Below are 25,609 nucleotides of genomic sequence, written 5' to 3'. Positions count from 1 at the left end.
GGTAATTATGAAAATGAAATCAGTTCCCCAAAGTCATATTATTTACTTGACTCTCTTTATAAGGCTGCCATAGGGATGCAAAGACAGGAGCGGTATCTCTTCTTACATGCAAAAAGACACGTGGAAAAGCACAGGACATATGTCTCACCAACTCCACACTCTCCCTCAAACTAGAACTGCCCAGCCTGCTTGGGGAGGATGAGAAGGTAAGAGAGCCATAATTTCCCCAGGCACAAGCCAGAGTTGGAGGTGAAATTTAATTTCAGTAACGTTTACTCCCACCAGATTGATTGATTTGGGAAATGAATTGAGCAAATTGGTCATTGGCTTGGGGGTTCTGGATATAACCTGTGTCTTCGACTATGATTCCAAAACTATCCAAGTTAATGTGATAAATTTTGTCCAAAATCCAGCAAGCCAGCCATCTGGATGTTTTGGCATCGTTGTTGAGGGTTTTACTGGATTACTGCCTGAATTGAGAGAACTTTTTGGTGTAGAATGCCAATGTTGCTGGTTGAAATGACAATTTTTAGTCCTTTATAATTGAACTGACTAGATAATTGGGTATGATATGGCCGAAGCTACAATCACAGTTATAACCTCTCTGGGTCTAGTTTCCTCATTGGCAAACTGGGAATTACAATACTGTTACAGACTGTTCTCCATCCCTCACAAATTCATATGAAACCTCATCCCCAATATGACAGTATTAGGAGGTGGAGCCTTTGGTAAGTGATTAGGTCATGAGGGTGGAGCCTTCATGAATGGGATTAGTGCCCTAATAAAAGCAACCCCACAGAGTCACCCCACCCCTTCCACCTTGTGAGGACACAGTGTGAAGGTACTGTCTATAAACCAGACAGCAGGCTCTCACAGATACTGATTCTGCTGGTGCCTCCAACATGTGAAGGGGAGCAGACCTCACAAGTCTATGAGAAGGAGAAGATGGGACAGTGCTGTGGGACAGCACCCTGAAATGCTTAGCATGGGTGAAGCACGTTGTAGGGAGCATAGCAAAACATCAGGTAAAATGTAATTGAGCGAAGAAACTGTCTCCACATAGGCTATATTAGTCATTTTTCCCCTTATTTTAGACTATTCCTTTATGGAAAAACATACCTCTCCATCATCAGAAATAACCTCCAGACATGTTTATACACATCCATGCACACCTTGCACCTAGCAAATAATTTTTTTGCTGTCTTTCATGAATTGACATTGAGAGCTTAGCCTTTAGCGTGAGAGTTTTCACAGTAATGTGATGCCTGAGCCACTTCCAGATACTCTGTCTAGAGTAAAAAAAATGAGTTAGAAAAATGAGCTGCTGCTTTTGCCACATGGCTGTGACACGTGCCTCACATCTATGCCAACTTAGGCCATGTCTCTTACTGAAGGGTTGGTGGTGGAATCCAATCCTGTAGGGAGTTGCTTTCAGGGTGAATGATGGGAAGCTTTGCATCTCCATGCTCTTTGATCTCTGGAAGGACCCAGGGGATGCAGAGATGGAGGGATGTCTTTTGCCAGCTTTCTGGGATGAGGAAAGGAGGCAACCCTTGTCTTAGGAAACACCTGAGTTAACAAGATCTAGTGGTGGTGGAGAAGAATTTCTGGGGAGAAAATCTGACTCTTTAAATGGCAGGTGGATGAGCATTTGACTGAGTATTTGATCAAGTTTCTGGATTTGAAGGATAGAAAGAGACTTTTGTGACAAGCAAAGTCATTTGTAAATGGTGGATCTTATTTTATTCTTTTGATTACAAAACAAAGCTTTCATCAAGACCCCTGCCCGCTTCTTCTTGGGCCATATTAGCACAAAAACTGAAAGGTTTGAGCTACCTTCTCAGAACAAAATGAGGGGTGTATGCGTGCAGTCATGAGCCTAAATTATCAGATTCTTGTCTGGTTTTTTTTCTCAAGGTCATCCAGGGGTACACAGAAATGGTGACTATTTTCAATTCTTTATTTTTTTAAGGTCATGCAACTTTAGTCTTATGCTATGTTTCTTTGTCTAAATATATGCAGTGTGTGTGTGTGTGTGTGTGTGTGTGTGTGTGTGTGTAAGAATTAATTGTCCTGGCAAAAGAAAAATAACTGATGGGCCAGATCAGTACCAAGGAGATGGATTGCTTATGTTAGTAATAATATTACTGTTGATATTAGTATTAATGTTATTATCACTATTTATACCACAAATATTAGTATTAGGGTTAGAGTGAAAGACCTCCGAGGAGTAGACCAACCCTAAGATTTTAAGATTTTTTGATTTAGTGATATTCGTATTGAATTACCCCTTGGGCTATTATATTACATGCTCAGTGCACTTAATGTTTGGGTTTGTACCCATTCATTCCCACTTTTTCTCACATGGAGAAGGGGAGACAGCATTTTGGGTGGAAGGGACAGCCCATGCAAAGGCCTGGAGGTGGAAATGAGCCTGTGAGGACAAGGGAACTCCTGAGGGACTTGGTTCCCCTTGGACCTTCTTTTGAGACCAGGATTGTGGAGCAGCCCAGCAGGGCCATGTGGACCTCCATAAGGTCTGAGTTAGAAGATGCTTCCATTAATGTAGGAATGCTCATGAAAAGGTGAGGTTTCCATTTGGGCCAAACCTGGGGCTAGGTAAGGGCGTGCTACAGCCTTGTAGCCCATAAACTTTCTAGCACATAAACATCCTTGTCCTCTTTATGAAGGATCAATAAGGCTGGCCTTACTTTGGTGAATGCAATTAGAGCTGTCAGCCAAAGTAGGCGACACTTTAGATCACTTCTGTCATCAAAACTCGGTCAACTCCATGAGCAGCCCAGGAACCCTGCTTAAGCAATGCTAGAACGACAAATAAAAATGGATGTTACATTCTTGGAGCTGAAGGCCTAGTCTCGGATTTCCAAACCAACATTCCACATCCAGTCTTCCAGGAGCAGAATTGTATGGACTTGTGCATGTCCACATTTCTCCTGCCCCAGCCTCCCAAGATGGGGGTTCTCTGGCTTTCATAAGATTCTCCAGAGGGTCCGTGATCTTAGAAAGTTAAGGAGCACTGGTTTGGTACAGAACTTGGTCAGAAATAGTTCAATCTTTGGTTTTGTCACTGCTTGACCCATATAAAAATGAGCCACTCGGTTGCTTGATCCATGCCCTCTGTAAAGGGATCCAGATCTAATCCTCTGAGCTGGCTAAGGATTTCCTATCACACCCGTTCCTCATTTTGTCCCTCCCTCTTTAGTCTCAAAAGCTCCCAGACCTGGTCTCCCCCTTGGTTCACCAGCATGGCCACGGTTACAAAGCTACACTCATAAGGACCAAACCAACCTTTTCTAGCACTTTAGACTGTTCCCATTTCTATGTTACTTCAATTATTTGTTCTATCCATAAAATATTTGTATTTTATGCTATCCTGACATTTAATAGACACCAGGCCTGGCTTTCTTCTGCACTCCCTGCGGTGATATCCCAGCAACATTTTTACAAATGTCACCATTCCCATTACCATGAATAACCAACATTTGTAATTAAAACTTTCATACCCGATGTTTGTTAAATGGGCTGTTTTGTTTCTATGTATTTCCAGATGTGTTTCCTTTGAGCCTTGCACTACTGCTGGAGGCAGGCAGGAGAGGTACTCCCCATTATTTTCAGAGATAAGACAACAGAGTAGAGCCTAAGGAGTTAAGTGGCTGGCATGCGGTTTGGAGTAAGTTAGAGACACAGCCAGAAATAGAACGAAGGTCTGAAATTTCCCTTCTTGCTTCCTGCCACACTATACCTTGTGTACATTTTTTTGATGAGGAGTCAGATTTTATTTTAAGTCACTCCAAGGCCCTTAACTGGCATCTTGTTTTAATTATGCCACTTACAGACTGAATGTATTAAGGTTTGACCACTTAAGTCACTCTGGAGGAAAGCGCTGGAACTGGGCTTTTCATTGGATTGGCCAAAGATAAATCAATTCACATGTGAATTTCAAACAAATGATTCTATTTTATTAGGCAGATAGAGTGAGCTTTTACCCCTGCACGTTATAGTTACTAATCGTCTCCTATTTCCAACACTTAATATTCTTTTCTTTTCCTTTTGTTTATCTGTTCTGCTGGAGGGTTAATATTTCATGGAGTGGAAACTTGGATTATTGCACTGATCTTATTAGGCAAAAAATGCTGCATTTCCTTTATTTAGCATTCAGGAGCAGGATCTTTGCACCTCTGCATACTCTCCTCTTTTCTACTCTATGCACAGCAGAACCAAACCTAGGACACCAGCCAAAGCTTTGGATGGTCTGGAATGTGGATTAAGAGCTGTATGCATAGCCCAGAACTGGCCCAGGAGGAGGAAGAGAAATAATTCCTAATGTTGACAAGTCCAACTCTGAAATGTCCATAGCACTATGGAGCCTCTGGATGGATGGACGTAACAAAGTCCCTTCCTCATTGCGATTATTGGCAAACAACCTTTGCCTGTTTCGTCACCTTCCGCAGGTGCCAAGTCTCCCTGGTATAAAGTCAAGTAGGAGATGAAAGTGAGGTAGGTCGTTGGGGCAGTGTATTCATTCTATGGATAATTAGTACCTAATAACCTTGTGGATCAACCAGAGTTAGCCCAGTTGGCAAACAAGTGTTTTCATACGTGCTGAAGGGTGCCACATATGGTTCAGGGAAGTCAGTGGTGGGGTGAAGAATATGGAGACCTGGTTACCCCCAGAAGTGTTTCTTATTTGAAGAAGATCTCCATATTTAGGTGTGGCCTGGGGAGCGATACTGAAAGAAAAGGGCTCACCTGAGAAGGCACCAGCCCTGCGCAAGAAGGGAGTAGCAGAGGCCAGAACCCTGGCTATGGGATCCTGGGCCTGGAGCCTGAGGAGGAACAGGGTGGCTCTGTGCCAGGGGGACACATCCTTTTTCCTGGAATTTGCCAGGAAATGTGATAGGAATCACATCAGAATGAAGCCAGGCTAAAATAGCCTGGTTATTGCCATTTCCAATATTTCTAGCAGCCAAGTGGTAATAGGACCACCCTCCAGGATCTCCGTGTCCTGATTAACAAGCCCCATTACCTCTGGGCAGACCAATGGAGTCATTAATTGTGGTCTGACTATCCAAAGCCTTTCTGATTTAAGTAGGAAAATTCCCAAGATTTCTTTTTGGGGGGTGATCTTTCAGGAGCCTTTGGGATGGGAGGAAATCTGTCTATGCAGGTATGAGTCGGCTTATTTCTTTATCACACTGGAAGACCTAGTTTGAAATTTCTCATGAACTCAAATAACAAGCAATACTCTGTCAACCAGGATACAGTTTAGCTACAGTGGCTAAACTGATGTCTCTTTGGATGTATTATGCTACTAACGCATTGATGAAATGAGCAAGTGTATTCAGCATTCTTTAATTTAAGTCAACTCAGGAAATATTTCTTAACTCTCTATTTTGTACAGAGCATGGCAGTCTGTGAAAAGAATTTCAGGAAATTCTGTAGTAAGGGCAGAGGGAGCCTGAATATAGGGCTGATAGCTTTCCATTTCTGGTGTTCCCTTTTAAACCTGACAAATCAAGGAGAAGCCGGAATTTGACAGTTAAAAAATGAAAACATGTTGAAACCTGCCATGGCATTTTCTGGAGTCCTCACTTCCTAACATGCAGCTGCCCTGATGGGACAAATTGCACTCCAACCTAGCTTCGCTTGGTACCTCAGCTACTTATGAACCGTTACCACATTTGGAAGATGCATTTAATACTTTTTCAGTAGCCTAAAATCAAGTGGCCCATTAGGCTGCATACAGGTGACCTTCAGAAATATTCAATAGAGACCGCCTTAGAGAGTGGAGGAATGTAATAATGGGATGCTTTCCGTTAGGTAATTAGACACTGAATAGAAGAAAGATTTGCTGTATGGTGGAAGGAAAATTTATCTGATAAGCAATTTCAGCAATGGGGAGGCATATCCGGCATTTCTCCATAGAGATGGGCTCTCCACAAACTTATACACTGATTAAGTTTGCCCTTGGGACCCGCAGACCCATCCTCTGCTCCATTCCTTACTTCCAGGAGCTCTGCATTTCAGTGTACAGGGCACTGTCCTCGGATACCTGTCAAAAGCTGCTCTTTTCTCTGATGGGACTCTTCTACGATTCACTCCAGCCAGTTGCTCCCACCACCTTTCTCCATCGTTTACTCCAAATGCCAGCAACTAGCCAAATATTCTTGTTTTCCAGCTTTGTTCTCCTGTGCTTAGAGAGCATACTTTTAAAGATGTTTTGAATTTTGTTGAAAATTGCTTTACATCCCAGCAGTGTATAATCAATTTTAACAAATGTTCTATGTGTACTTAAAAAGAATGTGCATTCTGCAGCAGCTGAATGCAGTGCTGTGCTAAAAACCCCTCACTCTACCTATGGATTTGCACATTTTGCCTTTCAGTTCTGTCAATATTTGCTTTAGATATTTTGAGCTATATCACTGGGTATGTAGAAATTTAGAATTTGTTTTATGGTCCTGTTGGATTGACTCCTTAATCACTATAAAATATTTCTCTTTATCTCTTATCTACTTTATGCAATAACCATATACCCACCTCCTTGGCCTTTTATTTAAAGTATACATGTTGAATTATATTTTATAATTCTCTTACTTTTAATCTTTCTGTACCTTTATACTTAAAGTGTGTTTCTTATAAGCAATAGTTTTTAAGTCTAATTTCACAATCTTTGTCTTTTAAATGGAATAAGCCTACATATTCATATTTAAGGGTATATTTGAGTTTAAATCTGTTATTCTACAATTTATTTTCTATTATTAGCTCACCTCTATATGTTTCTTTTTATCCCTTTCTTGCCTTTTTTTTGACCAATCAAGTATTTTTATTAATCTGTTTTCTCCCTCTATTGGCTTGTTAGTTATATGATTTCTTACTATTTTTAAATGTTACTCTCAAAATTACAGCATTTATTCTTGATTTAGAATAAATATACATTAATATTTTACCACTGTTTATATAATTCAAGGTCTTTAGAACACTTTATTTATTCCCTCTGTATTTTATTTTATAAAGTAGGCCTTTAAAATTATTTACACTCCTCTGTTTCTTTTTCTTTTGCTTTTGCTTTTTTTTTTTTTTTTTTTTGAGACGGAGTTTCACTCTTGTTACCCAGGCTGGAGTGTAATGGCGCCATCTCGGCTCACTGCAACCTCCGCCTCCTGGGTTCAGGCAATTCTCCTGCCTCAGCCTCCCGAGTAGCTGGGATTACAGGCACGCACCACCATGCCCAGCTAATTTTTTGTATTTTTAGTAGAGACGGGGTTTCACCATGTTGACCAGGATGGTCTCGATCTCTTGACCTCGTGATCCACCCGCCTCGGCCTCCCAAAGTGCTGGGATTACAGGCGTGAGCCACTGCGCCCAGCCCTTTCTTTATTGTTATTATTCACCTGTTAGGACAACACATCCTTTTATGGGGGCTTACGTTTTGCTTCATCTTTCTGTTATTTATTGCATAATTTAAAGTAATTTTTTCAAGGAGTTCTCAAGCCTCTAAATGTCTAAAATTGGCCTTCTCTTGCATTCCCGCATCAATGACAACTTCTCCGAATATAAAACATAGCATTCACAAACGTTAACCCTTACTGAGAATATTATTTTAAATCATGAGACTTAAAGCAGTATTTTTTAAACTGTAATTCAAATATTTTCCAGTTTTTGTCTAGAGGGTCTCTTCTCATTGGTTTACCTGTTACAGTTCTCTATTTGTTTGTTTGTTTAGGCCTTTAAGTACCAAGCTAAGCTCTATGCCAAGGATATAACAATGAAAGATAAAATCACTGCTTTTACATATACTTGGGGGTTCAATAAATAAAATATTCATTAAAATTTAATAGGTTAAGGACCATAATATGGGATCACAGAAGAACACCAAGTCCAGATGAGAGTCTCAGGTAAGGCTTCCTGAGGAACATCTAGGATCTTCTACACTGCAATCATTTCTGGATGGTATTATTGTTATTACTTTAAATCTAGCCTCTGCCTCTCTGAAAACAGCCATAATCAGAATTGTAAGAAACATATCTTTGTGACCATGGCTGGGACTCCCTCCTAGTTGGCCTGAGAAAGACTATTTATCTTCTCCACCAGTTAGTCTGGGAGGAAGTTATACCTGCGGGAGGAATTGTAATTTAATATTATTCATGGTAATTAATGCCTGGAAGATTGCTCACTGGTCTCAGTGCAGCCATTGACCAGAGACTTAGGGCTTTTGAGGAACTGGTGCTGAGAAATTCTAAGGTTGGGAAATTCTATGGCCTCTTCAAGCACAGTGTGATAAATGACTTGTATGACATTTTCAAATACTCTTGGAGGCAGATAAACATGACATCTTAACTTGCACATTTTTCACCTTCCTCCCCTAGCAATGTTTGTTTACAAAGATTGATGAGGCTGAAACAAATAATAAAAACTGTTATTTGTCTTAATTCGGTTTTTCCCAGAAGAAGACCTTGAGACAAGGTTTCAAGCGCAAGTTGTGAATTTGGAAGGTGCAGAGAACACCAGCATTGAAGTGAGGCAGTGAGACAGGGATGGAAAGAGAGCCAGTAAAGGGTGCATTCTCAGGACAGCTACTACAAAGGGCAACCGGAGCTTCATCTCCAGTGGAGACCTCCGATAGCAAGTGTAGAGCACATGCCTTAGAGTTATCTCACCCAAGAGGCAGAAGATCTAGGATAGCTGTACAGCAGTTCTGGGTAGATCATGGTTGAGGGCTTCTCCCAGATGAGTTGATACCAGCCCTTGCAGCTGGCCTATGATGAGTGTGGGTAGAGTGGCCTTCAAGGAATTTAGAGAGAATCCTCACACGGAATAGAGATACTGGCAGTCAGGAGTGGGTAGGGGCTCTCTGAAGTAGTTAGGCCCAAGTGCTGTGGACAGGGTCAGTGTCTGCTCCTGGTTCTTCATGTTGTTTGTCCAATGCACACTAATCCTCATAAAATAACTTCTAGGATTAAAAAAAAAATCCTACTGTTTGGATCCTTGACGTAAAATAAGCAAGCAAACAAAATATGTTTGAAGAACTCAAATGGAATAATCTCTTCTCTCCTCCTGGAACATCCAGCAACTTTCATATTTGTCATCCGAAAATACATAAAAATGATGACATGAATGATTGAAACAATATGATTAGTAAAGTATAATTAATAACTTTTTCAAACTTTGTCTTATAAAAGTTTTATTTATCTTATAAAGCACATTACATTATGATTACAGAATGTACCTTCTTGCTAATTAACCACAGGATATTAAAAAATATTGAAAAATGTAGTCAGCTGTGAGAAAATTAATAACAAAAATCATAAGTCAGAAAGATGAATATATGTAATCTATGTTCTCAGAGGAGAGTGTAACATAACTGGGAACAACAACAAAAGGTTAAACAAATTTCTGTATACTATTTTGAATAAATTTTTGATTAATGAGGAAATAAAGTGATTTGAAAACAGCTAATTGAAAAATAATGAGAATAAGAATAATTCATATTTAAGATTATGGAATATGCATAAAGTTGTTCTCAATAACTTGTAGTGCTAAATACATATTACATTTAAAAAGTGAAAGCAAGAGAAAATAATTTCAACTAAAAAGTGAAGGAAAAAGGAACAAAGAAAGCAGATAGAAATATATTAAAATAAAAAACAAAAAATAAAATCAGCAGCAGAAAAATGAACAGTGGCATGAATAGATAATGAATCTCAAAGAGTATCTTTGAAAAGAATCAATAAAATGGTCCAGCTGCTGGAAAATCTAATTTTAAAATGCCTTAATCAAAATGAAAAAAAAGAAAAAAATGGCTAGAACTTACATAGAAGTTTTAAAAAATTATAATAAAGTGCTTATATTTTGAAAATAATTTAAAATGAAAATGCTATTAAGAAATTTAGATGACTAGAATTGACTCAATTGAAATCACCTGCTTAAATCACTTAAGGAAGAAATTAAGAAAATTAAAGAATTATTTCCTCACCCCAGAGAAGGTGACTGCATACTGAAACATTACAAAGCAATGGCAATTAATACTGTTTGTGAGGATAGAACAGACCAGCTAGAATGCTTTGGCAGCAAGAAACAGAAAAATATGCTTGAAATTAATTGAAACATTAAGAAAATGTATTACCTTATGTTATTAGAAAGTCCACAGGTGGGTGGCTCCAAGCAGCACGTAATCAATGCCTCAAGGATGTCACCAAGAGGCCCAGTTCCTACCAGGTCTCCACTTAGCATCCTGACTGTGTTGTCTTTGCACATAGCCTGGCCATAGGCATGGTTGCAAAGTAACTGCAGCAGTTTCAGGCATCCTATCCAGACATGATAAGATCTGCAGGAAGGAAGAGGCTGCATCTTCCTTGGGGCTCCATTTAAGGGTGAGAAACTTTTGCCCCATACCAGCAGATACCAACAGATATTGTCTCACATCTCAATGACCAGAATAGGTCACCCATCCATCCCTAAAATCACTGGCATTGGAGTGCCTTAACCATAGTTAGATAATTATAGACACTGGATATTCAATTATTCAAACCAATACACAGATTGTTAAAATGAAGACTCCGTGTCTACTCTTGGGGTGTTTCAGGAGTGTTTTAAACTTTTCCTCATATAAGTTTACATGCTTCTTATTAAATTTATATTTAGATATTTATATTTTCTGTTGCTAATATAAACAACATCTCTGCAACTACATTTTCTAACTCATTATATATAAAAGCTATGGGTTGCTACATATTAATTTTTATAGCCCGTTTATTTGCTGTAGTCTCTTTATGTCTACAAAGATATTCAGTTTATTCTTTTAGATTTTCCAGGTCATATTTTCCACAAACAGGGAGAATTTAACCTTCTTTTTTTCCCAGTGTTTATACCTGAAGTATAATGCTTTTGTCCAATAGGAGTACTAATACTTCCAGCACAATGTTAAATGAAAAAGGCAATAGTAAGCATTTTTATCGTGTTCCTAATCTTACTGTTTACTAATTGCTTTTTAAAAAGTTTTATAAGAATGGGTCAAATGCCTTTTCAGCACCAATATTTAAAAATTTTTCTCCTAAAATCTATTGGTATGTTACAGTAGTCTATTTTTACACTGCCATTAAAAAAATCCCAAGACTGGGTAATTTATAAACGAAAAAGGCTTAATTCACTCACAGTTCTGCATGGCTGGGGAGTCCTTAGGAAACTTACAATCACAGCAGAAGGAGAAGCAAGACACATCTTACACGGCAGCAAGAGAGACAAGGGCCAGGGGGGAACTACCAAACACATTTAAAACATCAGCTCTCATGAGAACTTCCTGACTATCAAGAGAACAGCATGAGGGGAACCATTGCCATGATTCAATCACCTCAGACCAGGCCCCTCCTTCAACCTCTGAGGATTACAATTTAAGATGAGATTTGGGTGTTGACACAAAGCCAAACCATATGATACACTGACTTGTATTAATACTTTCTGAATAATAAACCATCCTGGCATTTCTGAAATGGAAACTTCATGGTCCTGCAATTAGTCTTTTAATGAGCTGTTTGAATCTAATTGCTGTTGCTATATTTACAACTTAGACGTGTATATTTGCAAGTTAGATTAATATGTAGGGATTTTGTACAGTTTTTGTTACATTTTGATGTCAGTGTTATCCATATTATATAAAAAAATTTGAAACTTTTTATATGTTCTGGAAAAGTTCAAATAGCATTATAATAACCTATCCTATGGAAGCTTAGTAATAATTCTTATGTGTTATTATCTGGGCTGACAAGTATGTTCTAAGAGTTGACAGAGACTTATTCTTTAATTACTTTATTTCTCTAACAAAAATTGGTCCATATAGTTTTGGTTCATATGATCACTGTGTTTCCTCTGGGATTAGTTTTAGTCGATTATATCTTCTAAGAAAATTATTTACTATATTCAGATTTTAGAATTTCATTCACATTTGCATATTGAAAACCTACTTGTGTAGAATGATACAAATAGTCTTTTTTTAAAAATTATTATGTCGTTGAGGTTATTTTCTTTCACCTTTTCTTATTCTGTCTGTGCTTTTTCCCTTCTGCTTGATTAAATTTACTGTTTATCAATCTATTTTATTCATTTTTAAGAGAATAGATCCTAACTTGTTAATTCTATAATTTTTCTAATGTATTAATTTTTGCTTCTATCACTATAAAATTCTTCCTTCTTCTTCTTTTTTTTTTTTTCTTTGAGATGGAGTTTCACTCTTGTTACCCAGGCTGGAGTGCAACGGCACCATCTCGGCTCACCGCAACCTCCGCCTCCTGGGTTCAGGCAATTCTCCTGCCTCACCCTCCTGAGTAGCTGGGATTATAGGCACGTGCCACCATGCCCAGCTAATTTTTTGTATTTTTAGTAGAGATGGGGTTTCACCATGTTGACCAGGATGGTCTCGATCTCTTGACCTCGTGATCCACCCGCCTCGGCCTCCCAAAGTGCTGGGATTACAGGCTTGAGCCACCACGCCTGGCCCCTTCTTCTTCTTATAGTTTGAGTTTTCTCCCTATTTTTTGAAGTTAGATACTTAATGCATTGATTTACTTAGTTTTAATTTGTTGATATAAGTATTTAATACTAAAACTTTTCTGAGCTTTGCTCTGTTTATGTCTCACAGTTCTGATGTGTATTTTAATTATCATTGTTTCTGGAAAGAATGAGTAAACATAAATGTACTTGCAAATTACCTGGGTATCTTATAAAATGCAGATGCCAACTAAGATCTAAGGCACTCAAGATTCTGCATTACTAACAAGCAGACAAGAGATGCAGATGCTGCTGTTTACAGACTGCAATTTGAATGGCAAAAATAAGGGTTTTATTTTAATTCCCAGTTTTTTCTGATGTTATTAATTTCTAGTTTCACTGCAATGTGATAATGTGATTGGAGATTGTTGTCTATATTATATCTGCTTCTTTGAATTTATTGAGCCTTTCTGGTGGCTAACATGGGGTCATTTATCATCAATGACTATGTGCTTTTGTCAAGAAGATGCACTTACTGTGATTAGGATACAGAGTTCCATCTATACCTACCTTGCTGGTTATTTTCCTTAGTTAATTTTTGTCCACTTGATCTGTCTTGGATGAAGAATGTTAAATTAAAATCTCCCATTGTTAGTGTGCTCCTGTTTCTCTCACTTTGTAGCTCCTGAACTTTTGCTTTATCAAACTGTGTCATTTGGTACTTAGGTACACAGAATTTCAAAGCCTTCTGTCTTTCTGATAATTGTCAGCTCTTTGGAATGACATACTACGTCTTTGCATAGGAATATTTAACATCTAATGAGTCATTTCCCCTCATTAACTGATTGGAATCATTAAATTTATATTAATCATGTTAATTAAATTATGTATTTAATTTAGTGTTCATTTGATATTTAATTAATTTAATATTAAATGAATATGATTCCCATAAAAATACTAACAGCTTACTGGATAATTTTTTCCTAGAACTAGACAAACTATTCTAAAGTTGATTTGGAAAAATAAGAAAAAGGAGCCAAGAAAATTCTGAAAATCTACCAGGAGTTAAAAGTATGGTCAAGCTTCAGTCACTAAAGTGATATGCTACTAGTTCATGGATGGAAAGATGGATTAGTGGAGTAGAAATATAAGCCTTGAAATACATCCAGATACACATGGGAATTTAATTTATGATAAAGGTGGTATCTCAAACATACAAATTTTTTTTTCCCAAAAATGTATTGGAACAATGGAGGAACCATATGATGAAAGATAAAGCTGGATCCATATCTCTACTACATGCCCCAAAATAATATAAACATAAAAAATAAAATAAGACAAAAAGATGAGTCATTTTACATGAGAGTAGGACTGTCTAAAATATGCAAAAGTTCAAAGTTATGAAGCTTTGATAAATTGTGTTAAATTAATAATATAAAGCTGTTACGTGACCAAAATACCACATAAAAAGTCAAAAGACAAATGAAAAAAATGCTCCTCAAATTGCAACTCATAGATACATGCTTCATCTTAATATGGAAAAAAACTATTGGAAATTAAGAAAGGAAGAATAATGCAAACAGTCAATAAAAATTTGATTAAAAGAATAAAGACAGGACTGGGCACGGTGGCTCAAGTCTGTAATCCCAGCACTTTGGGAGGCCGAGGCGGGTGGATCACGAGGTCAAGAGATCAAGACCAACCTGATCAACACGGTGAAACCCCGTCTCTACTAAAAATACAAAAAATTAGCTGGGCATGGTGGCGCGTGCCTGTAATCCCAGCTACTCAGGAGGCTGAGGCAGGAGAATTGCCTGAACCCAGGAGGCGGAGGTTATGGTGAGCTGAGATCGTGCCATTGCACTCCAGCCTGGCTAACAAGAGTGAAACTCCGTCTCAAAAAAAAAAAAAAAAAAAAAAAAAGAATGAAGACAATTCACAGATTAAGAAATAAAAGGTGGCTCATTAAAACATGGAAAGATGCTCAATGTCTACAAAAAGAATCAAATGCTGTAAAATATTTAAAGAGGTTTATTCCAAGCCAAATGTGAGGGCCACAATCTGTGACCTCATCTCAGGACATCCTGAAAACATTTGGCTGTGGCAGTTTGGTTACAACCTGATTTTATGCATTTTAGAGAGACAGAAGTTACAGGCAAAACTATAAATCAATACATGTAAGATTCACATTGGTTAAGCCTGGAAAGATGGAACATATCAAAGCTTTGGGGGGCTCCTAGGTCATAGGTGAATTCAAAGATTTCCTGATTGGCAACTGGTTGAGAGAGTCAAATTTTGTCTGAAGAGTTGAAATCAGTAGGAAGAAATGCTTGGGGTTAACTAACAGGGGTTGTGGAAGCCAAGGATTTTTGTTATATAGATAAGCCTCCAAGTAGCGGGTATCAGAAAGAATAGATGGTCCATGTCTCTTATGAGACCTTAAAAAGTGCCAGACTCTTAAATCTCTCCTAAATCAGGAAAATACCTGGAAAGGGAAGGGGATTCTCTACAAAATGTAGACTTTCCCCATAAGAGATAGCTTTACAGGGCTATTTCAAAATATATCAAAGAAATATATTTTGGGGTAAAATACTTCAATTTCTTTTAAGGGCTGCTACCTGTCATGTGATGTTATGCTAGTTGGCATTTTGTATCTCATTGCCACAGAGAGTCTGTTTTTATCAGTCTTAGGATCTCTATTTTTAATGTTAAGGCTGGTCAGTTGTGCCTGAATTCCAAAGGGAGGTGAATGTAATGAGGCATGTCCAATCTCCTCTTCCCATCATGGCCTGAACTAGTTTTTCAGGTTTACTTTGGAATCACTTTACTTGTAATACAAGAAATCCGAATGAAAATTACATTGCAATAATTTCAATGCTATTCCTTCTGCTTCCCATCCTTCATTCTCTTAATATCATATCACTATTTGGGTTAAATTTTATTCTGTGTTTACTGTGTTGTACTTATACAAATATAATTCCCAGCTGTATTGTAACAAACTACGATAATGTTTCTTTTCTTACTTTTTGTTTTTCCTAAAGTTAATAATTGCCTTGCTTTTGATTTGTTTAGACTCTTTTTACTCTTGCTAACTCTCCCCACAGCTTCCTCTCAGTGTGATTTTCTGCAAGGCCAATCACATCACATAATCTGTAGTTTCTGCTTGTTTCTTGCAGACATGCTTTCCGGCAACCTCCATTCTACTCTCCTCTGAGTTGGTGGCATATTAGGCCTGATGACCAGCTGTAACCCTAAGATTTCTATTTATTATTATATTCAAATTTCCTTTGCCTTTCTTCTGGGTTGTATTTTTTATTCTGGTATCTCATCTCTCATTCCCTCTTGGTTTATTCCCACAGTAGAGCACAGAGGAGGGACTTAATCAAGAAGGTAAACGTAGAATCTGGCTTCTAGTGCTTGGGAAATTGGCCTGGGGTCTCTAGACAAATAAAATACATTACTAAACCACAACAGTAAACAACATACCTTCAGGGGGGCAAGAACATGACAGGAGTAGAATATTTGGATTGGATTATGCAGAAAGGCAAAAACATTTGGGAAAGTATATTGTCCTCATAGATTGCTTTCATCTAGGGCTCTGCCATCTCCAGTGTCACCTCTGTTTATTATTTTTCAATGTGTTTAGTACAGCCACTTGACACTTGGCAGTCACAATTGGACTGCTTGGGTTATGTGCTGGCCTGTCAGGAACCTGGGCTTATTCTCTTTAGAAGCTGCCAAAAGGCTTGGATGTTTTCTTCAGTTGATGCTGAAATTCCACCCCCCGCCCCAAGCACATGCTCCTAGATGAAATTGTTTAGACATTTCATTTGAGCTTCCAATATTGTCCCTAGATTTAAAAGAAGGTGAGTCTTTTAGTAAAGTTGGTTCATTCTTTGAGTTCAACTGGAACAAACCAGTGCCCCCAAAATGAAGTGTCAATGAAGGTGAAATGAAGAAAGTGTTAGGAGAGGGCAGGCACTCCACCAGTGCAAAATGAAAGATGAAGATGATGGGAGAGCACAGAAATTCCCTAAATGTCAAGGAGTTGCTTAATAGGTCAAGGTTAGAGAGACTTTGCAATACATACTCACTTATGCTGAAATAGTGTGGGCTGGGCCTGTCCCCTGCAGTACCCATGGAATGTGGGGAGAGTTGATCCCACTAAAAGAATTCACCTACAGACATTGGGAGTATGACCCATGGCATTTAGACTACAAGTATTCACTAGCCGATTGGGGAACGAAAGGGCATAGTTCCTCTCCTCAAAGAATTAACAACTGAGCAGGAAAAACAGACAAGTCAACCACATAAAATTGAATGAAACCAGGGCTACATGAAAAAACAAGGTGAAATCCCTTTTTAATTGTTTTTTTTTTTTAACTTTTAAGTTCCAGTGTACATGTGCAGGTTTGTTACATAGGTTACGTTTGTGTTGTGAGAATCTGTTGCATAGATTATTGCATTGGCAGGTGTTAAGCCCGGTACTCATTATTTTTCCTGATCCTCTCCCTCCTCCCACCCTCCACCTTCTGATAGGCCCTAGTGTATGTTGTTCCCCTCTATGTGTCCATGTGTTCTCATCATTTAGCTTCCACTTACAAGTGAGAACATGCAGGATTTGGTTTTCTTCCTCTGTTAGTTTGCTAAGGATAATGGCCTCCAGTTCTATCCGTGTCCTGCAAAGAACGTGATCTTATTCTTTTTTATGGCTGCACAGTATCCATGGCTGGTATGTACCATATTTTCTTTATCCAGTCTACCATTGGGCATTTGGGCCTTTGTTATTTTAAATAGTGCTACAATGAACACACCCATGCATGTGTCTTTATAACAGAACGATTTCTATTCTTGGGGGTATATGCCCAGTAATGGGATTGTAATAGGACTGCTGCTTTAGGACTTTGAGGAATTACCATCATACTGTCTTACACAATGGCCGAACTAATTTACACTCCCAGCAACAGAGTATAAGCAATTCCTTTTCTCCACAACATCTCCAGCATCTGTTATTTTTTGACTTTTAATAATAGCCATTCTGACTGGTGTGAGATGGTATCACATTGTGGTTTTGATTTGCACGTGAAATCGCTTTTGACTGGGATATTGGGGAAGGCTTCCCCACAGAAGTGGCATTTGTGTTGAACTCCAAGAAAAGACTGAGTTAGTGAAAAATGAGGGAAGAGGCATTCCCAGCCAAGGAAAACAGCCCAAGAACTGAAGCGTAAAAAGGCCTATCCCATTGGGTGAATGGCTAATGGCCTGATGTAGCTGGAGTTAGGAGACTGGGAAATACAGCTGAGAAGGAAATTTGGGACAAGATAAAGAGGCTAAATCCTTAGATAACCCTGAATTTAATTTTCGGGACCTTAGATTTTTATAATAGAGGACACATGTGTAATGTCCCGATGGGTTCACCTTGTCCGCTGCCTAGACAGAGCTGATTTATCAAGACAGGGGAATTGCAATGGAGAAAGAGTAATTCACACAGAGCCAGCTGTGTGGGAGACTAGAGTTTTATTATTACTCAAATCAGTCTCCCTGAGCATTTGAGAATCAGAGTTTTTAAAGATAAATTTGACATGTAGGGGGTTGGGAAGTGGGGAGTGCTGATTGGTTAGGTGGAGATGGAATCATAGGGGGTCAGTGTGAGGTTTTCTTGCTTTCTTCTGTTCCTGGGTGGGATCGCAGAACTGGCTGAACCAGATTACTGGTCTTGGTGGTGTCAGCTATCCATCAAGTGCAGGGTCTGCAAAATATCTCAAGCACTGATCCTATGTTTTACAATAGTAATGTTATCCCCAGGAGCAATTTGGGGAGATTCAGACTCTTGCAGCCAGAGGCTTCATGACCCCTAAACTGTAATTTCTAATCTTGTAGCTATTTTGTTATTCCTACAAAGGCAGATTGGTCCCCAGGCAAGAAGGGGGTCTTTTTAGTCAAGGGTTATTATCAGCTCTGTTTCAGTCAAACCACAAACTAAATTCCTTCCCAAAGTTAGTTTGGCCTATGCCCAGGAATGAACAAGGACAGCTTAGAGGTTAGAAGCAAGATGGAGTCCGTTAGGTCTGATCTCTTTCACTGTCATAATTTCATCAGTTATAATGTTTGCAAAAGCGGTTTCACATGGAGTTTCTGATTATTCATTGAGAAAGTTAGGTCATGATTGGGTCTGTGTTCTGCAAAGAGCATTCTATTAGAAGTTTGGAGAGGGAAGATTAGGAGGAGGTCACTGAGGAAGATAACCATGGAACAGGTGCATTCCCAAGAAGCTGGCAAGAGATTCTGAGGCTGCTGGGTCCTTGGGCCATGCTGTGAGCAGGGAGCTGTAGATTGTAACCAAGATAACCAAGGATCACTGGAAAGGTGACTCAGACAAAAGGTGGAGGGGCAGGTAACTATGTACATTTTATGCTTGAAGTAGCGAGCCCTTCCCAAACACACATGAGGAAAGGCAAAAGCCTCAGGCCTTGGCTGCACAAATTTGGAATTATCAGAGGAGCTCTAGAAACAACTGGTGACTGGGCCACATCCCAAGAGATTCTGATGCAACTGGTCTGGGACATCACCTGGGAATCAGGATGTTCACAGGCACCGTGGGTGATTCCAATGCACAGCCAGGGGCTGAGAACCAAGTGCTACCTATTACCAGATGTCAATTACTGATGCAAGGACAAAGGACTCAAATGATAGTTACCTGGCTGCGTATCTACAAGCTACTAGAGCAAGATTCTACTTTCTTCTGTCTTGGAAGATAATCTATAATTTTTAAAATTCTACTAGTTGTTAATTTACTATTTGGAAATCGTTATTTAAATTGGGTTTTCCCAACAACTCTCAGAGTCAAGCATATAAATTAGTCCTTTTTATTCTGACATCTTTAGATAAAACCTTCATTTTCTTTTTCCTCTATTTTCTTTGTTAATATAATCTGGGGTTCTATATATAAATTATAGTTACTATACTATTTTTAACATTAGAGCACTAACATTTCAAAAATATTTTTGGCTTTTTCACTTAATTTTAAAAACACATGTACAGTCTCCATATTTTTACTTTAATTGGTTTCTGCATCACCACTAGTCATTTTTTTAAACCATAGTTTTCCTAGTTTTATATTTTGTATTCAGGAAATGTCTTCAAGAAGTTTTTGTTTGTTTGTGACAGAATTTCACTCTTGTCACCCAGGCTGGAGTGCAATGACATGATCTCAGCTCACTGCAACCTCCGCCTCCCAGGTTCAAGCAGTTCTCCGGCCTCAGCCTCCCAAGTAGCTGGGATTACAGGTATGGGCCATCACGCCTGGCTATTTTTTTTTTTTTTTTTGTATTTTTAGTAGAGATTAGGTTTCACTATGTTAGCCAAGCTGGTCTCAAACTCCTGACCTCAGGTAATCTGCCTGCCTCGGCCTCCCAAAGTGCTGGGATTACAGGCATGAGCCACTATGCTCAGTCAAGAAATTTGTTTTTTAAAATGCCAGCATATTTTGGGAATCCTTATGTGATGGCCACATTTATGTGTCAATTTGGCTAGGCTATGGTGCCCCGTTGTTTCATCAAACACTAGTCTAGCTGTGAAGGCATTTTGTAGATGTGTTTACAATTGATTGATGTTAAGTAAAGCAGATTGCCTTCCATGATGTGGGTGGGCCTCATCCAATCAGTTGAAGCCATGAAGAGCAAAAAGTGAGGTTTCCCTGAGAAAAAAGAAGTCTGCCTCCTTTGGCAACAGGAATCCAGTTGGAGTTTCTAGTTTGCAGGCGGATTTCAGACTTGCCAGCCTCATGATCACGTGAGCCAATTCCTCAAAACAAACAATTTAGGAGGAATTTAGGAGGCTACGTGTTCTTTCACGTAGCTCTAATTTCATTCAACTTTATGTTGTTAACTTGTCTGTTTTTCATTCTAAATTGTTAATTCCTTAAAATAAATCTCTCTCTCTCTCTCTCTCTATATATATATATATACACATACACACACACATATATGTACACATATTAGGCATATATATTTGGCCACATAGAAACTTTTATATATTATAATAGAGAGATTAGAGAGATATTTCTATTATATATAGAAATACATTTTGTAACATAAATATGTAAATATAGAGATTTCTATTATATATAAAATATATATTACATCTACTATATACTAGTTTCTATTATATATAATAGATCTATTCTGAGAGATATAGAGAAATTTGTATTATATATAAAATATATATATCATAGTTTCTATTATATATAATAGTGTATATATATATTCTATTGTTTCTAATAGAATATATATATAGTTATGTAATAGACATATATATAAGTCTATTGTTCCTGTTTATATATTTCTATTGATTCTGTTTCTCTGGAGAACCCTGACTGATACACCTTGCATGTTATGGCAATGTCTTTTTATAACTATTAAACATGAACCACTTGGCTGAGCGAAAAATTCCTGGGCCACAAGTTTTAACCTCTGTGAACTTTCAACCCTTGGTGTTGGAGAGCAGTCAAAAGGCAGCTCAGCATTTATTCTTTTTTGTGTAATCTGATATTTAGGTCTGGCAACTTGTAGAATATTTTTTTCTCCAAGAGTTAAAAGTTTTTGCCAAGAAGTCCTTAGTTTTGGGTATTTTTCATTAACACGCCTTAGAACCTAAGTGAGCCTTTCAATCTGCGTAACTTGAATCTTTCTTTAAGGGAATTTTTTCTGTTAACATATTTTCTTGGTTCTAACATAAAATTAATTGAAAAAGTACACCACTGACTACTTTTGGGCAGGCGGGAATGATAGGCAAATTTTGAAACATAAGACGCATCTTCATTTCAGAAAAATCAAAAAGGGGGAACAGTGCAACAGAAAATGTGGGGCATTGACTTCACCTGCGTTTTTGATCTTCCCTTGAGAATTTCTGGTGTTTGGGTTTTCTAGTCTCCATCCTCTGTTTCTATCATGTTCTCTCTCATTTTCACCTCACTGTCTTTTCCCTGCATCCTGAGATTTGCAAGTGTGTCATTTAGGCATGTTCCCACATCAACAAGTGAGTGCTTTACGATCTTCAAATGTGATTTCAAGTTCAGCATTTGTGGAGTTATTTCTCTTCTTTACATCCTTTCCAATCTTACACATGTCTACTTTTCTCATCCAGGTGTCTTCGAACAATTACCTATAATCTTGTGATTTTTGTTCCAGTGTGTATCAGGTTGGTGCATAATAGCAAAAACCGCAATTACTTTTGCACCGATGTAGTACAAGCCCTGCTTTTACGCGTGTTGCTGGGAATGCCACAAGGTTTCTGAAAACTCTCCTCAGGATACTGCGTGTGACCATTTTCAGAGCAGGCCTGTCCTCTGCATCTTGTGGACATTAACACTTCCTCTTGGAGTTTTGTTCCACGTTTCCCATGGGTCCCATTTCCCTCTTCCCTAGCTGGCTTGATTCCCTTTCTCTCCACAGGTAGTCTGCATGTTCTTTGCACTCACTTGGTACCACTCACTTCTTTGGCATTTAAGGCCACCTCTCAGAACCATAGCCAAGGGTAAGTTTGCTGTGTAGGCTTCTGATCAAATTCCCCATTCCCAGGAACCTGTCCCTTTTGCTCTCACAGTTGCTCATCCTCCTACCTGGTTCTCTGGACCACGGAGGCAATATCTACATACAATCAACTCACATGCTCCAGAATGCACTGCTCTCAGAGCACTTCCTGGTTTTACCAGAGACCTCCCTATGGGTCACAAAGTGATTCTGAGGAAGAAAAAATGGTTACAACAGCTGGCAGCCAACAGCTAACAACTAGGCTGAAGCAAAATGTTCCCAGTCGAACATAAACAACTTTCCCAGAAATCAAAGTAATACTCAGACAAGGCTACTCTGTGACTATGACTAAAACACGACAGAGTTTTGTGCATCTCAACCACAAAAATAAAGACTTCCTTTTGCTTTGCTTTTCGCTTTTCTCACTGACAAGCGTAACCCCGTTGCTTCTTTACCAATGACTACTCTCTAAAACTGCTTCAATCCTTTCACCTACTGAATAAAAGTTACCGAGACACCCAGTCACCAAGTTTCCAGCACTTTCTGCAGAACTGGCCCCAGAATTGGTCTCCACTTCCCGACACACCCAATCCAAACCTAACTCCCAGCTTCCTTCAAGCTTCCTAAGAATCACTCAACACAAGCACAAGCCCAAGACCTACAACAAAGGCCTCCCAACAAAAAGTCCCATAGGTTCCGTTGTGTGTTTGCTCCCTAACAGCAACAAGCTAAATAGACCTAACTTTGAACACAGCTGCATTTCCTTGTGGTCTTGGCTGTTGGGCTTCAACATCATGAAAGACAAGACACTTTTTCAGTTCTTATGAGCAACTGATGCACAATTCCAAACAGTTTAATGTATGAATAAGGGATAATTACCAGTACTTGACTTCCTGGTATTCTGATGTATGACTACGTTGTTCTGAGAATTCGAATTTGGTGTTCTCTGAAATATGGTTCACACTTTGTAATTGCAGAATTCCTCCCACTGAGGCATCGGGGCATTCTTTGTTCTCTGTGCATCCCCAGTGCTGGGAGTGATGAACTGAGTGTCTCTGCTTCAGTGGGCTTGGCTGCCTCTTGGCTCTCCTTCCCTTCCCTCATCTTTCAGTAGACTCACCCAGGCTTGTTCTCACTTCTGCTGTATTCTATTAAACAAAGCAAGTCATGAGACCAGTATTCAGAATGGGTAGGGACTATAAAGTTAAAGGGCAAAGGGTGTGATATTAATACCACTGGATGGCCACTGAAGACACCCAGCAACGCTACTGTTTAACCTCTCTGTGTCTTAGAGTCTTCACCTGCAAACTAGAGAAAATAATGCCGACCTCATAGAGTTTTGTAGGGCCTAATATGCTAATATTTGCAAAATGTAGAGATGAGTGCCCATCACCCAGTAGGCAATATGTTAATGTTTGCTTATTAGTATCGTCTTGAGTTGGTTGTAGTTTCGAATTAAGGCACTTCTTGCCTTATAGTAGGTAGTGACACGTACATATTTTCATCACAAGTGGTTTGGGCCCACTGTTGTCAACTATCAGGACTTAAGATACATATGCATTTGGAATCATAAGATATGCATTTTCTTATTGCTAAAGCAGATGCCTATGTAACTCCCTCTGAATTTACTTTCTCCATATCACTTTGCTAGCTATGCGTCCCTTGAACTTGTCTTATTAGAATAACTTGCAACTACATTCCAAGGTATGTCTAATAAAATTACTGGGTTATTTTTAAGTGTCTAGAGCATGATTTTATAATGTAAAATTTTGTATACGTTCATATTGCAACTTCATTTCCTTCCCTCTCCAATTCTCAGTCAGCTCTCTTCTCCACTGGCAAGCGGGATCAGGAAGTACAGACCCCCTAGGATTTTGCAGTGCACAGCCTGTGTGACTATATACAACAGCCTAGGGACTGTCATGCTCTCTAAGTGAAGTCTGATCAAACAAAGCTGAACCACCCATTAAGACCAACCTCTAATGTAATGTTGACTGTACTGTTCCTGAGGAGTTTATTTTACTGGTTTATCTTTATTGTTTTTCATAATCAAGGCAAATGCTGCTCACACAGGGTTTTCAGCATAAACCAGCCATCATATGGATACTGGAAGACCTTTCAGATGGTTGGCCTCACAGTGTGATTAGCTCGCATTTCACAGAACTTGGCCAGCTCCAGCAAGTTTCTTATATGTATCTCCTATTATGCTCACCATGACCAGCAGGGGTGAGAACCATTTTCCTTCTGCAAAACACACACCAGACGTTGCATGGTATGTGCAAGGTCAGATAGTGCATTTTAACACTCCAACTCACAACCAGCTTCTAACTCCAGCTTCCAGCACTGCGCGTACTACACTATACTCTCTTTTATAAAAAGGAAGGAATAAAGAAAGCAGAGCATTGAGATCAACAACAGGCTATTTCTAAAGATAAAACTGCTGTTTGCGGGACTGGTGAGATTCAACTATTAAACCTCCCCAAACAAGCCACTCAGAGTTACTTTGGGGTGAGAAGAAAAGCCTTTTAAATTGGTTTTCAAATAGAGAGAGTGTTTTTCTTCATCCTTACATAACTGCAAAAATGACTGAACACTTTGGGCTAAACATTTTTTCAATCTTTCCCAAGTGAAATCACCTTTGGTAGAGGAACGAGAAATGGAAAATTTCAGCTGGAAAGAATAACTTCGTAAAGCCACGCTGCAATTTAGAAAGAGTGGTGGAAAGAAAGCGTGTGTGTAACCACAGGTGGTAATACTGGTTGGTCTGACATGGCTGGGGAATAGGCTATTATGAATAGATTCTTTTCTATATAACTGAAGCATAACTGATTATTGTTTTCCATGGAAATTCATTGATTTAGTTAAACATTAACGGTTTAAAATAATGTAGTGCAACTATTTTTAAAAGAGTATTTAAATAAATTTGGGGACCACAATTTCATATTTAATGTCTTTATCATACAAATGGAAAAGTGCATTCCAGAGATTTGGAATGTTTTTTAAAATCTCTCAATGTATATGCTAGAAGTACTTAACGTTTGCTTTCTACTTCCTGAAATAACTAACCAGGAAGTAGTTATTTTTTTAATCAGCCAAGGCAACTCTGTGTAAACCATGCCTAAAATATGACGGAGACGATGCCAGACCTCAAAACGATATTTTTGGTAAATTTTCTAAAAATCAAGTTTTTCTAAAAAAATTAGAAATACTGGTAAACAAATAGTAGAAAATAAAAATCACCTATGGCCACTATTCAGAGATAACAGCATTAACTATTTGCCTTTTTTGTTTGTTTTTTTGGAGACAGTCTTGCTCTAGTAGAAAATAAAAATCACCTATGGCCCCTAGGGTCACTATTCAGAGATAACAGCATTAACTATTTGCTTTTTTTTTTTTTTTGGAGATGGAGTCTCGCTCTGTTGCCCAGGCTCGAGTGCAGTAGTGCAATCTCGGCTCACTGCAACCTCCAATTTTGGGTTCAAGCAATTCTCCTGCCTCTCAGCCTCCAGAATAGCTAGGACTACAGGTGCCTGCCACCATGGCCGGCTAATTTTTGTATTTTTAGTAGAAACAAGGTT

The 25,609-nt window shown here is 38.7% G+C and overlaps 1 long non-coding RNA gene across 2 annotated transcripts; it reads left to right on the top strand.

The window, feature by feature from the left end:
* Nucleotides 1–881: 881 nt before the first annotated feature.
* Nucleotides 882–14,388, top strand: LOC118154044 (uncharacterized). Of its 2 annotated transcripts, none has more exons than XR_004743968.2 (3): nt 882–1,025; nt 7,860–7,916; nt 13,489–14,388. It is a non-coding gene; the product is annotated as an uncharacterized LOC118154044 (long non-coding RNA). The 2 variants fall into 2 exon arrangements; XR_004743969.2 differs by lacking the exon at nt 882–1,025 and adding an exon at nt 4,122–4,518.
* Nucleotides 14,389–25,609: the final 11,221 nt, after the last annotated feature.

Source organism: Callithrix jacchus, chromosome 5 (assembly GCF_049354715.1).
Source record: "Callithrix jacchus isolate 240 chromosome 5, calJac240_pri, whole genome shotgun sequence".
In the NCBI taxonomy this organism is placed as follows: Eukaryota; Metazoa; Chordata; class Mammalia; order Primates; family Cebidae; genus Callithrix; species Callithrix jacchus.
This window is presented reverse-complemented; position numbering and strand designations above follow the sequence as displayed.